Source organism: Lissotriton vulgaris, chromosome 6, assembly GCF_964263255.1.
Source record: "Lissotriton vulgaris chromosome 6, aLisVul1.2, whole genome shotgun sequence".
In the NCBI taxonomy this organism is placed as follows: Eukaryota; Metazoa; Chordata; class Amphibia; order Caudata; family Salamandridae; genus Lissotriton; species Lissotriton vulgaris.
In genome coordinates this window covers 251,959,627-251,973,859 of record NC_141694.1, presented here as the reverse complement: position 1 = coordinate 251,973,859, position 14,233 = coordinate 251,959,627, and the positions used below count along the sequence as shown (strand labels likewise).

Sequence of the window (14,233 nt, the reverse complement as noted above, 5' to 3'; positions counted from 1 at the left end):
GAATGTTTCCACCAAAACAGGATACATCAAAGTCTATTGTCTTTCTACAGCGTGTTTAAGACTGGAGTAAAAGTAAATTTCATAACCAGATCTACCATATGAAACATCAGTAGAATTATTTTATTTAGATGGTCTGACACATCCTCAGTTCAATTAGACCATCAAAATGTGTGAACAAGTCTGATTTATACACAAAAGAGAGACATCTTTGAAACTATGATGAACAGTGCTTGGTCTGCCCTGAATAAATTGCCTCAGGATGAGTACCAGTGTCATGAGACAATAACCAAGAAATTTGAGTGCACAAGCAAATCTCCACCAGTCAAGAAAATGCATAGTGACTAATAGTTATTTGACTACTTGATAAATTTTAAATGGCGCTAACAACACCGCAAGACCAAATATATTAAAATGATCCTATATTCAAAACAGTTACAATCCAGTGGCAATATATAACACTAAGGAAATATTTTCAAAAGTGAATTATCTGACCAACAGAGGACTTGAAAAAGCTTAATAAGGCACAACCATACTAATAAAGAAACCGGTCAGCTGACAGTGTCGAATAAGCAACTTTGCAAAATGGATTGCTGTCAGAAAGAAAATGTGTTGGAAACATTCTCCAATCAAATCCTAATACTACCAAAAGTAGATATTCACAAAAGCCAGATTATTAAAAGTGAGGGGCATTCTATCCCTCATAAATACGTATTGAGACTTTTGTCACTCTGGCCCTTAATCTACACTTCTCTATTTTCTGCTAGAACATGCACCGAAACCTTCTGAGATCTGGAATAAGGTTTCAAAGCTGTGGGTGTGCAGATGGTGGCTTCTAACTCTTCTACAGATTGAGCCAGAAAATAGGAAGAAACCACAAGGCACAATGCAAATGCTTAGTTTTGGTGCAAAAATGTGATCGCAAGGAAAGAATACACTAATTTATTTTTAAAGGTGTCTTCATCAAATAATAGATTTGTTTTGTCTTTCTTCTTTGTACCACATTCCGAAAGAGCCTACAATTCACAGTTCATTCACTGATTGACTCTTTCAATAACTGTGCAATAAGTTGTATGCGAACAAATTATAAAAGCTCACATAACTTCTGCTCGGTATGTAAAAGTTACTGAAACTTAAGAGGGCACAAGAGAGAAACTGTAGATTAGGTATGGGACACGCTTGTAAGTAATACAAGTGACTGGATTTAAGTGACAACTATAGGTGTCAGAAGTGAGAAGATAATATCAGAAGAGAGGTGAACTAGACCAAAGTCTTAACTCTTTAAGAGAATGTCAGGATTATAAACGAGGTGCAATTTAAAATGAAACTATAAAGTTGAGCTGCGCTTTGAAATATGCACATAATTGAAACCCTCTTCCGTAGCTGAAAACAGAATCCCTTCCATACCAAATAGATACTTCACAATTAAATAGGATTTATAATTTGCATTACATTTTTGCTTCCAATGAAACTCAGGAAAGGAATATCCTCCCTATCCTCAATAATGGCGTACTTCCAAGCAGCTCTCTGTTTTATTATCGGGCTATGCCAGTACAACCGCATCACCTTACAACGTCAAAGATATTCTAAGGCTCCAATTACCTGAACACATCAGGTTCAAATCAATTAGCATAACTTGCAAGGTCATATCTACCAGCAAAACAAACAGTCCTGCTGAAAAAGTGTACTTATCTGGATGCAACAATATCAAACAAATGAAAATCTATTGGAAGAGATCACCATGGAAAAGAATAACAAATTGGAAAAAGTACCCTTTTTACTATGCCCCCATCATCCGGAACAAAGTGCAGCTTCGTTTAACAATGGCACACCCAATCACACTGTGCTAAATATTATCCTGCTGACAAACTAGTTCCAGGCAGAGAAGCAGTCAAACTGCAGAGAAGACTTATTGCCTAGCCCCCACATATACTCGATCAGGAATGGGCAGAGTGATGTCCACAAGGCTGCAAAACTTGTGTAACACAAGATAACGGCCACCTCAGACAGGTCACAAAAGTGATGCTGAAAACAAATTGGTATTTACAAATATTGCTGAAAGAACTCTACCTTTAACAGAGAAAAATGGTTGAATATTATTACAATGTCAGTAATGTTAAATGTTATTGTGCAAGCATAACATAATTTTTTTAATGCTTAGCTTTATCCACCTTCTTCTCACAATTCTTCTATGACCCTAAGGAATGGCAACCCCCCAAAATGTTTGCTTGCTCACTTGCAACATTTTACACTGCATAAGCACTGTGAGAAATAAAAAGCAAAGTAAAGTTTCACTTACATTTTTTGGAATGAATTATCCTAAGCTCCACTGCGTGCATATATATATATATATATATATATATATATATATATATATATATATATATACACACCAGGCATTGCACATTTTATATGTAACTATTGGTTTTACAGTTTTTTCAGGGATTTATCCCAATACTGGCAATCTGACAAAATTTGCGGTGGATGTTTAATGTCAAACAGTCTTTACGTGTAGTATTGTCACTATGTATATTACACCGTTGTAAAATGCGCTACGTTGATTGGTTAACGCTAAATGCACTTGCACTTTAAATTCTGCCGTTTCCCTTTGGAACACCATGTGACCAAGGCCTCTGGGAGGCCGAAACGTTATGCTGTCTGGTTGTTGCAGAATAAAATAACTCACGGAAAATCTTTTGGGTCTACTGTTTTCTGAAGGCGGCGTTGTTGCAGGATACTTCGCCGCTGCTTGCTGAGAACCCGTGTGGATATGGATATATATATATATTATATATATATATATATATATATATATATATATATATATATATAGATTTTTTTTTTTCACTGAAAAAAACATAGGTTTCACACCAGTTTTAGTTAGCTGAACATTTTACTCTTACAAAACCATTGAAATTCCCACGTTATAGTTAGTTGGACTCACTATAACTCGCGTGCCCGCAATCCACTGCTGATGATGATGTCACATATTACATCATTCATGACATGGTCAGTGACATCACTGATGACATCATCCAGTGAATGTGTGTTTCTGTAAAGTTAAAATATGTTTTACATATTGAACAATGAGTGTATGTATGAGTGTGTGGATGAAGGATTTAGTAGGTGCGTGACTGACTGTATGAGAGTGATTAAATGTGTTGTACTGAATGCATAGGTTAGTGACTAAACTGTCTGAATGTGTGCATCATTATGTCTGCTGTTGTGTAAGCTGCTGCATGTGTTGATTAGTAGCTATATGAGTGGCTATATGGGTTATTGATTGGTTGCCCAAGTATTTGTATATGAGGGCGAGTATGTGTGGGGGTGGCTGGAAGGTGTGTGACTGTGCATAGATGTGTGAGCAGTTGATTCACTTGGTGTATGGGTTCAAGAGTGCCTGTGGAAACAGCTGTATGGGCGGTTGACTGTGTGCATGGGTGTGTTGGTGAGTGAAAGGAAATCTCAGTGCTACATGTCCAAGTAAGTACATATGTAAAACACAGTGCATTTGAGAGTTGGCATATATTAATGACTATACATGAGAGCCTGTGATTGCGTAAGTGACTGTATAGATCAATGTGTACTTGTATCAGTGATTGTAAAAGAGAGTAAGTATGTGTTGGTATATGTTTGAATAAGTAAGGTTATGTGTGTATAACTGTATAGATGAGGAAATGGGAGTGTGATTGATTCCATGCATGACTGACTAGGTGTATAAGTAACTCCATCGATGAGTGGCAGTGTGTGAGTATCTCTATAGGTGTATGAGTGCATATGATAGTGTTGTATTGATGAGTGACTGTATGTATGAGTGATTGTATGGGTGAATGATTGGATGTGTGTGTAGACTTAGGAATCAATGGATGTGTGTGTAGACTTAGGAATCAATGAGTGTGTATGTGGTAACTGGTATTGGAGTGTTAATGGTTTCTGGAATGGTAGTCTGTATTTAACACTGGATATATCAAATGTTAGATTACAGTGTGAGGAGGTGCATCGTATTATCACATGAATGATGTCATCAGTGATGTCATCAGTGATGTCACTGACCATGTCATGAATGATGTAATATGTGACATCAGCAGTGGATAACGGGCGCGCGAGTTAAAGTGAGTCCAACTTAACTACAACGTGGGAATTTCAATGGTTTTGTATGAGTAAAATGTTCAGCTAACTATAACTGGTGTGAAACCTATGTTTTTTTAGTGAATTTCAAAAGGTTTTTTAAAAGCTAATTCCTTACTATATCGAGTTTGTAACCTACGATTATTAAAGTGAATTATTTTTTTAGTAGCTGTTTTTTATAACTTATTAATTTTTTTATTTTTTTTTCTAAAATTAATTTTTCAATGTATTTTTCATGTAGGTTTTTCTTTCATCATTTTGTCTCGGAGCGCTCAGGGTGCGCGCACCGGAGAGCTTACCCGAGAGCGCAGCGAGAACACTATTCCCGCGTGCGAGAAAAAAAAAAGTTTGTAAGTAAAAAAATAATGCAAGACATTTAGTGGCATACTTATAAAATAACTATTTTTGATTTTAAATACCCGTATTTTAACTTTAAACTTATTTCCGAAAAGCTAGCAAAACATCATTTAGGCGCGCCGCGTAAGCGCTTCCGGAAGTGCCTACGTTCGTGCCGCGTAAGCGCCCCCCAGAAGCACCTACGTTCGTGCCGCGTAAGCGCCCCCGGAAGCGCTCCGGTGCGCGCAGCGTAAGCGCGTCAAGTCATGTGACATTAATATTACACTTTTCATTGGTTCTTAACTGCTTTTTTTTTTTTTACAACTAATGAAAACCCCACCCATTTCCTTCACTACCTCTTTCACTTTGGAGAGAGCAAGACCTGTTCCCCGTTTCTCTTCATTACTTTGGAAAGAATGGCTGCAAGACCACCTAGCAGCAGTGAGGACTCTGATGAGTTTATCCAGGAAGAAACTCCTCAGCCAATGGTGAAGGAGCACTTTATCTGGAAATGTTTTACTATTTCACCAGGAGAGAAAAAGGTTAAGGCTCCAAAAGTGGAGTGCAAAATATGCCAAACTGTTCTTTCACGGGGTGACCCTAGAAGAAAATATCGTTTTGGCAACTCAACAATGATCAGGCATGTTCAAAGGAGGCACCCCCAGAACTATGCCCGGGAGAGTGTCAGAGACCTGGCACGTAATCCCCCAAGAGATGGCGCCTCAACTTCCACCGGAGGACAAACATCATCGGGGAGAGGAAGATCAGTGGAGCCGATTCCCAACATTCAACCTGTTTTCAGCGACATCAACATTTGTTGTAAGCAGTGTAATGAACTGCTTAGTGTTGGAGAGCAGAGTATCCTCCTGATTTTTCGCTAATGGGAAGAACACCGCTGCCCTCCCCAGCCCTAATTTTCCCCCCATTTTTTGGCTCCTGTTGAGCAGTTTGGCATTCCCTATTTTTGTTTTTGTTCTGATAAAAATACCAAAAAAATTAAAACCGTTCAGAAGAAAAAAAAGAAAACTAAAAAAGAAAAAAACTGTTCTTTTTAGAACTACCTCCAATTCTCCAAAAAAAAGCTATATTCTTTATATATTGTGAAGGAGTGAGTGAAGTGGTGAGCTCAGGGTGCGCATACCGGTGAGCGTACATGGGAACGCACCCAACGCTTACCCCGCGAAAATTGCAAAAAAAAAAAAAAAAAAAAAAAAAAAGGTTCCTTCTATGCTCCCCTTAGAAAACCTAGGGGGTCAGGGGTGTGTACCCTGCCCCCTTTTAATCATTTCCACCTTATAATTTTTTACCTCATGTGTCTCGATTCTACCGAGACACGAGATGGCGGACTCTCCGGACTGTTTAGAATGTTGACAGACATCCGACAGCCAATCAGCTTTCCGCTCGCACACTCCCGTATCGCACCAGGTGCGCTCCCCGGTACCCGTACCGGTGAGCGCTCGGAGCGCACCTATAGATATATATGTGTTTTTGAAGTTAATTTTAAAAAAAAACACTGGAGCAAATTTCACCAAATATAGCAAAGGCACATCCGAGTACCAGTCCCTACAATTTTGCAAAGTTTGGCGTAATTCTGTTCAGCGGTTCGAGCTGTAGCAGTGTCAGAACGTCCTATGGAAAATTGCATGAGGAAAACAAGTTTTGGGGGACCCCTTTTTTTTCAGCCCCCACTTCACGAATCCCCCCGAAACTTTCAGGGAAGGAGCGGAGCGGAGCTGGCCAAAATTTTGGAAAATTACACGCAAATTCCTCAACCGGCGCCAAAGTTATTACCAATAGAATGTTGCGGATTTCCATGGTAGCTAGGTCCTAACTAGAACTACCTACTGGCGACCACCAGTAGTGTGTGTGTATATATATATATATATATATATATACACACACACACATATTAGAAATAACCTACTCTGAGTCACGTTATTTGAAGCTAGCCTCTACAATCTGGAAAGTGCACACAGACAAGCGCAGCTGTAGCTTAAGCTGGTGTCAGTGAGTGAGTCTACAGATGATATGTTAGAATGAGTTTAAAGGATGAGGGTAGACTACAATGAATGGACTTTTAGCACAAACTACAAAAAGAACCAGTTCTTTCAATGTTTGACAGAGAACAAAACTGAGAAAGTATTCAACCCCAGATGACAAAAATGTGGTCAAGTGGGGAAAGCCAAGATTGGCATCCTATCCTGGGTCTGCTGTTTCCAAGACAGCCTCTAGACCAGCGGTTCGCAACTCCTAGTAAATTAAATAATAAATAAGATTATTTAAAATGTAATATTGAACAATTTACAACATTCTGTAAAAGTGAAGAAAAATAAAATGAAGATTAAAAAGTAAATTGGTTTTCACAGATTGACTTGTGGGAGCAGTTAAAGTGCATCAACAAGTGGCCTAAGCTGAATTTAGAAATCTCAGTTTGCTAAAATTGATTATTTTTTACATTAGTTTGTGAATTAAAATTAAATTTCATAATTTCTGCATTTGATAAATGTTTGATTCCATATTTGTGTATTTTTTTCATTTCAAAACTTCAGAATTTCTTAGGTCGAGGTCCCAGGATTTCCACAATGACTTAGAGCAGATCCCTGTATTCCAATAATGATCCACTGGAGACATCTGATTTCCAGTAATGATTAATTGGGGGTACACAAAAGTCAAAAGGTTAAGAACCACTGCTCTAGACCATGTGTGTCCAGAGTAGACCCAGAAGAGATGAACACATGCCAGATTTCAAGACAGCCAATGACTATGTTACTGATTTCCATATAGATTCAATGTATGGATACTTTATGTTGATATAGTGAAAATCTGCACAGATCCGCCCATGAGGGACAGACCTTCACAAACCTGCTCCAGAACATCACATCAAATTAGGATGTAAAGAAGTTTAGTAACAATGTAACAGGATTGCTGCATGTATAAATACTATTATTAGTAGACTTTGCAACTATTGCACTTCAAGCAACTTATACATTTCCGACTTGTTTTTATCGTAAAGAGCTTGGACGAGCTATATACACCACATGAACTTTATAAAAAAAAAGCATAGGTAAATTCAACAGGTACGGATTTAAGTCAAACAGAAGCATGTCTAAGTTTGCACTTGCACAAGCTTGTGTTTACATGTAGTAAATCCAGACCTAGTGGTGTTGTCTATGCTTGCTATTTTAGGAATTTATGACTGCACAGTTGCCCCAACAAAAATACCATTATTTAAAGCAGCTATCCAAATATAGAAAAATAAATACTAGAAATCAAGTAGCATATGCTTTGGTTTACTTTTATCATGCATAGTTTGCAGTTTCAGATTTGTTATTTAGCTAAGCTATCCACTTGAAAACACAAGTTAATAATAAAAACTTTAGCCAAGTAACTGCCACAGAAATGAAGACTGTGTACTGCAGAATGCAACTGCCTAACTCAAGTGTAATTGTGACAAAAGTTTGACACAAAAATACATCTTTGGCCTGCAACCACTGCAATATTCAATAAAAGTACACTAAACCACCTAATGGAGTCAAACTTCCCTACAGTACCAGTACCTCAATGACCAAGAGCTGCCCAAAATGTATGCAATGCAAACATTGGTGACAGTAAAAGTGAAACTCAAAGATAAATAACCTAATGAATGGGTGGCTGGACAGTCACAGTACTTGGTTATGAAAGCAAGGGAAAAAAAGCTTTCAGCACAGGTAGGCATCATCCTTCAAAGTGAACATAACTCAATGTGTATGAATTAGCACCAAATAAACGGAGACCAGAAAAAATTGTACTTAATCATGCCCTATATCATAATTGTGGGGGGAAAAGGCAACAAGCTTCCTCCATTTACGCACCTGGGATCTGGAACAACATCCCTGTATGCACCAGAAACGTCAGAACTCTACTCTAATTTAAGAAACAGCTGAAGACACATCTCTTTATAAAAAAATGTAAACAATATCATGATGCAGCTACAAGTCCACTTCTGCTCCCAGAACACAGCTACTTCTTCAACCATTTGTTGAATGTATCTTTGCCTTTAACCCTGAAAACCACTCTGCCGACCTATGGCGAGTGGTATTCTATACAAACACCACATCCATACATGCATGGCATGCTCTACAATTCACAAGTGCAGAATGTAATAACGTAAAACATATAAGTACACTTGCAACTATAACAGGGCTTACTGAAAGTTTCATCTGCATACCCATACATGATGTGGGGACTCAGCAGGACATGTTAGTCTCCTAAGTATATTAGGGGAATCAGGAGAAAAAATCATAAGCATGCCTGTCAATGAGAACTGAGCGAGCCAGGTCACATTAGGTCTCAGACCCGGTATCAATTAAAAATGGCTGCTGAAAAGCTTCTCTATGGGGCAAATATTAATGTTCTTAACATAAGTGGCATAAAACTGACTGATTTCTGAACAATGAATGTAAAAAAAAAAAATGTATGGTAATCCACGTGAGCGATTTAGCTCCTGTTTATATTTCACATATTTTGCATCCCCCTTAAGAGTCTTAGTTATTGCCAGTATGTTTATAAATGGACATGATTGAGAGCTCTGGAATTCCTAATTTTAGAGGCAAGATTGAAACAATCCAACTCGTAGTAGATGTCATCAATCTTTTTAATGAACCTCAAAGTTGAACAGACACAAAAGTCATTGCTTCATACTTGTAAACAATGGAAGGGTAGCAGTGCACATCACAGTTGACAAGGTTTTTCACCTCTGCTGTCTTGTGTACTGCAGCTAAGAGTTCTGGAAAAGGACTCTCGGCATAGGTTAGTATTGATTGTTCTGTGGCCTAGAACAGTGCTTCCCAAACCTTTTAAAACTATGACCTTTTTTTCTTTTCAAACAACAAACTTTTACGACCCGCCTTGCTTCAAAAGAAAAGAGGTAGGGGCGATTTTTTAATTTAATAGCAGCAATTGGTTGTAGAAGTATTGATCATGCCCTTCGATATCGGACTGCGGCCACAATATTGATCTCTCCATAAAAGTGGCAGATTGTGAACTGCACTGAATTCTGCAGCTGGAACAATTTTCAGTGTGGGGTGCAGGCCTGTGGCATCCGTTCAGAGAAAAAAAAAAAAATCACATGACTTCCGAAAAATCTTGGTGTTTGGTACCAGTGATTTTAGCAAATTTGATGAACCTCCTCTGCAGCAGAAGAAAGGCCTCATATCCATTTTCCTTTTAAAACGAGGCCAAGTGGTGCAATTTGGACCATATATTTGTTGAATTTATTATGTAGTTTGTATTAGCGCATATTTACACCGTCCAATGATAATGCAGCACTATAAATGAGCACCAGTCAGAAATTACAGAAAGTCAATTAATTTTACTAAAAGCACAGTAGATTAAGTTATTTACCCAGAATCAAAGGGTTAACCCAACGCCAGGACACAGACCTGATTGCCCAGATCCAAAGTCAGCAGCTTTGGCTGTTAGGCCACATCCATATTTCTCAATTTAAGTTTGAAAGTTCTATACATATGGTATGGTTATGTATGATCATGCATAGCGAACCCATTCTTTGTTGAAATGGCTTTGTGAAGTAATAATACAGTAGCAACAAATAAAGGAAAATTCATCCCTAGTCTTACTTGGGAATACTTAAAAGGGTTTTAAAACTGGACTTAACCTTAAGCAATTTTGCGCTGGTGCATAAACAAGGCAAATGATTTTAAATAGTTCTACTATAAAGACTAGGACTTTCGCGACCCATCACTGGGTCCCGACCCACAGTTTGGGAAGCACTGCCCTGGAAGATGTCTACATCTAGTTAAACAGCTGCATCCCTCTGGAGTAGGGTTTACTAACCTATTATGCAGCGCACCCCATTAAGTAAAATAACCAGGCTGGGATCAAAGACAAAAGAATAATAATAATAATAATAATAATTTTCCGTGAAAAGCTAAAATTGTCAAAATTCATCGTTAGGCAACACATTGTAATGGGGCTGGGCGACATTCTTTACAAGACGTGTAGATTTAAATCCTTATACTGCATATATGTAGTGTAAAATGCTGAAAGTGAGCAAAACAGATCAAGGTTTGAGAAGGTCGAGAAATTATGGGGAGAGGAAGGTGTGTCAAAATGATGCTCATATGTATCACCCATTAGAATTTAACATTACATTACAAAGGTACCAATTATATTGGCTTGTTGTTCTCTTAAATGTATCCTGTATGGACCAAAGGCCACAGGTTTTGAGGGAGAGTTATTGGCAAATTTAACATTGTATACTTTGCTGTTGATTTTACTGCAGTATTTATCCTTCTGCAGGAAAACTGGAATTGACTACGAAGTATGTCACAGTGGCTACATTAGGAACGCTCTTTGGGGTAGAGGGAGGGCACAGTCTGCCGAATAAGAAATGGGATGCGTGAAAGAAGAAACAGTTCACTCTCAAGGGCGCAAACACCCCACCATTTTAAACATGTAAACACAATTACAGCGCGATGTTTGCAGCCTGCCAGTGTGGGCTGCCTCGCATTCCTTTTGGTTACTTTTGTCGTAATCGTTTGCACTGCAACTAAAAGAAAAGGGCAACAAAGGGACATCGGAGGAACGGGTCAGGTTTACAAATAAAGCCTCAACACTCACCCTGCAAGTGACGCCCGTCACATAAGCGCCCGGATCTCGGAGTGGGAGGTGGAGGCCTCTGCGCCCGGCTCACTGATGACGCAGACCAACAGAGGAGGAGGCAGCAGTGAAGATAGAAGACGGACAAGGATTGCACAGTCTTTTGTGTATTTGTTCTTCTCTCTCTGCTTCGGCCGCCCTTTTGGAATAGAAACAAGGCAGCCTCACGTTGATACAAACATTGCTACTCAATAATCCATTAACCGATTATTTAAAGAGTTGTTTTTCAAGTCTGTCTTTTTTTTATTTAGAAATGCATTTTACAACAGAAAATGCATATTCAAATTGCTTTGAGTTGTAATGAATCTGGTAGTATATTCAACCAGACAATGAGAACTGTAGCTAACTTTCATCTTTTAAGTACGCGTTTCATTGATCTCTGGTGTGTTCTTGTACCACAGCCTTATAGCTTGGGAACGGGAACTACAACTCAATAACACGCCTAATAATAAATACATGATATCTTGATGCTCCTCACAAAGACGGCGGTATGGCAGGGATGGCTTTGATGAGCGGGAGGTGGTCAACCAATGGATATTTATGCTATGGGCGGCATAGGTAATGAAGGGTAAGGAGGAAGGCCTCATGCTGGGCTTTTTGTAGGCGGGGTAAATGGAACTATAGCAACACTGGCGGCCTGACACAAAGATGGCCGAAGCCTCGCGAGATGACATTTCTTGTCGCTTTCGTGAGAATAGCGCCCAAGATATCTGTTATTAAAACACAGCCAGGATAGAGATAGAAAACGATAACGCTTACATTGCACGGGCATCCCAAAGGAGAGAGAAACATAACACTACTAATTTAGTCGGTTCTTGTGTTTTTTAAGCTTCCCAATGTGTTTCATTGCCTATATTTTATATGAATAGTAGTCGAACAGAGAATTGTGTACTTCCCCTGGTACCAATCGAACAAACAAGTGTTACTCGTAGCTCGCTGTCCTAGACTCGGGCGCTTCTAATCCTTTTTTGTGTTCCAGTCTTATGGAACATGCTTCTGTTGTACATGCATGCCAACATTGTTAACCTGGGTAGCGGGAGATTTATAACAAGCATTTACAATGCAATCGGTCTCGCCTTTGGGAAGTGTCCTTAGTATTTAGCGATGCAGCACATTATCAGACACACACTAAGCAGTGTGGTTTAAAAAGACCAATTCACTGCACACATAGCTGCTGTTCACATATTTATAAATCAAAATCAGGTAAACAGCTGATAAGGATCACATGTTTGCATTCTATGTATCAACCAGGTAGTACCTCCAGGATTGGTGTTCTTCCCCACCTGTGGAAATAAACGTTGTTCAAAGAATTACGAGGAAATGAAAGTAGCGCTTCAATGGCAAAGTCGGTAAAGAGGTGCTAATGTGTGAGGTTGTGAGTAAATCGAATTTGGCTACTTTGCGACCACCCTGCTTTGCTTTATTAGTTTTTTTCTCGTATTGTGATTCTTTCACCTTTATGTATTATTTATTTATTTATTTATGCATTTTTATATAGCGCGGACTTTACCCGAAGGCGTCAGAGCGCTTCACATTAGGAACAGAAATGAAACATAATGAGAAACATTACAAAAGAGCAGATTACTAAAACATACTTTACTTACATAAGGTAATAGTGACAATTGTGAGCAAACAAAAACATGAGGTAGTAAAAATTGTGAGCAACCAAAAATACATGAGGTAGTAAAGGTAAGAGTGGCAATTGTGAGCAAACAAAATACTTGAGGTAGTAAAAATTGTGAGCAACCAAAAATACATGAGGTAGTAAAGGTAATAGTGACAATTGTGAGCAAACAAAATACTTGAGGTAGTAAAAATTGTGAACAACCAAAAATACACGAGGTAGTCAAAAGTGCACAAGAGGAAAAGTGACAAGTGTGCAGTTATAAGAGAAAACAGAGTATAATTTGAGGTATGGTACTGCAATAAGTGCTAGGCACAAGAACAGGTGTTACGTAGGCAAGGTGGCACTTGTGCAAGTATCAAAGGTAAAAACATGTGAGAGGTAGCAACCGTGTGTTACAAGGGCAAAGTGTTGTGTGCATGTTGTATAAATGACAGTATTGAGCACTATCCTTTATTAGCAAGTGCTTTGGGAGATTTCCGGTTGGCTGTGGAATTACACCTGTAAAGCAATTGTTTACACAAACCCAACAAGGGAACAATACTTAAAAATTTGCCAACATTTGTGACAAGAATTTTCAATTCTATTAAGGACACGGAGGCGAGGATTATGCTTTCTCGATTTCTTTACTACAAACAGCAGCCATTAGTAACACAGTAAAGAAAAAGAAAACTACAAATCCCATGAGCACTTAGGCAACCAGAGAGACTACATCCCTATATAAACAACCATAGAGGGTAAGACTTCCTCTTTCTTTGTCCAGTAAAGTTAATCAGTCAAAAGTCAATTCAAGTGGTACCGAAGAACAGCCTGGAGGAAACATCCAAAGGCAACAGGAGAACGACCAGCAGGAGACATCCCAATGAACCAAGGACCAGGAGACCGGGGCAGGAGAACACAGCATATCCAGAATCCGAAATGCTGGAACCGATGCAGGAGTGTATTGAAGAAAACTCACTTCTGGTCAGAACCTGAAAGAAAATCAGAGCCGTAATACACCATCCCAGTACCATGGAAGGTAAAAGTACAAAGGGTAGGGAAACAGTGCAAGAAAAACATTCTAGAGCCATGTCATAGCAATGATAACATACATGAGAAATGCAGTAAAAATGCATTTGGGTGAGATAATCCTCGCCTCCGTGTCCTTAATAGAATTGAAAATTCTTGTCACAAATGTTTGCAAATTTTTAATTCTATGGCAGGACAGGAGGCTCAGATTATGCTTGTTCAAAGCTGAGCCACCACAGCAGAAGCAGTATCCACAATGGGCTTGAAATAAAACGTTTTAAACACAGAGTCGGAAGACCAATCAGCGGCCTTCATGATGTCCGTCAGACTCACCCCAACAGTAAAAGCCTTAGAAGCCATGGCTCCCCGAGCGGAATGGGCTCCAAAAATGGAGACATCAATTCCAGCCTCAGACATAAGCCAACGCACCCAGCGCGCCAGGGTAGCCGGCGCCACAGGCTTAAAAGGCTTTTGCAAAGCAAT

The 14,233-nt window shown here is 39.0% G+C and overlaps 1 protein-coding gene across 2 annotated transcripts in view; it reads right to left on the bottom strand.

Moving 5' to 3' along the window:
* The window catches only part of PUM2 (pumilio RNA binding family member 2), a 755,055-nt gene extending 743,846 nt beyond the window's left edge, over positions 1-11,209 (bottom strand). For both annotated transcript variants that reach the window (XM_086926282.1, XM_086926283.1), the window contains exon 1: positions 11,080-11,209. The gene's annotated coding sequence lies outside the window, so the exon portion shown is untranslated. The remainder of the gene's footprint in view (positions 1-11,079) is intronic.
* Positions 11,210-14,233: the final 3,024 nt, after the last annotated feature.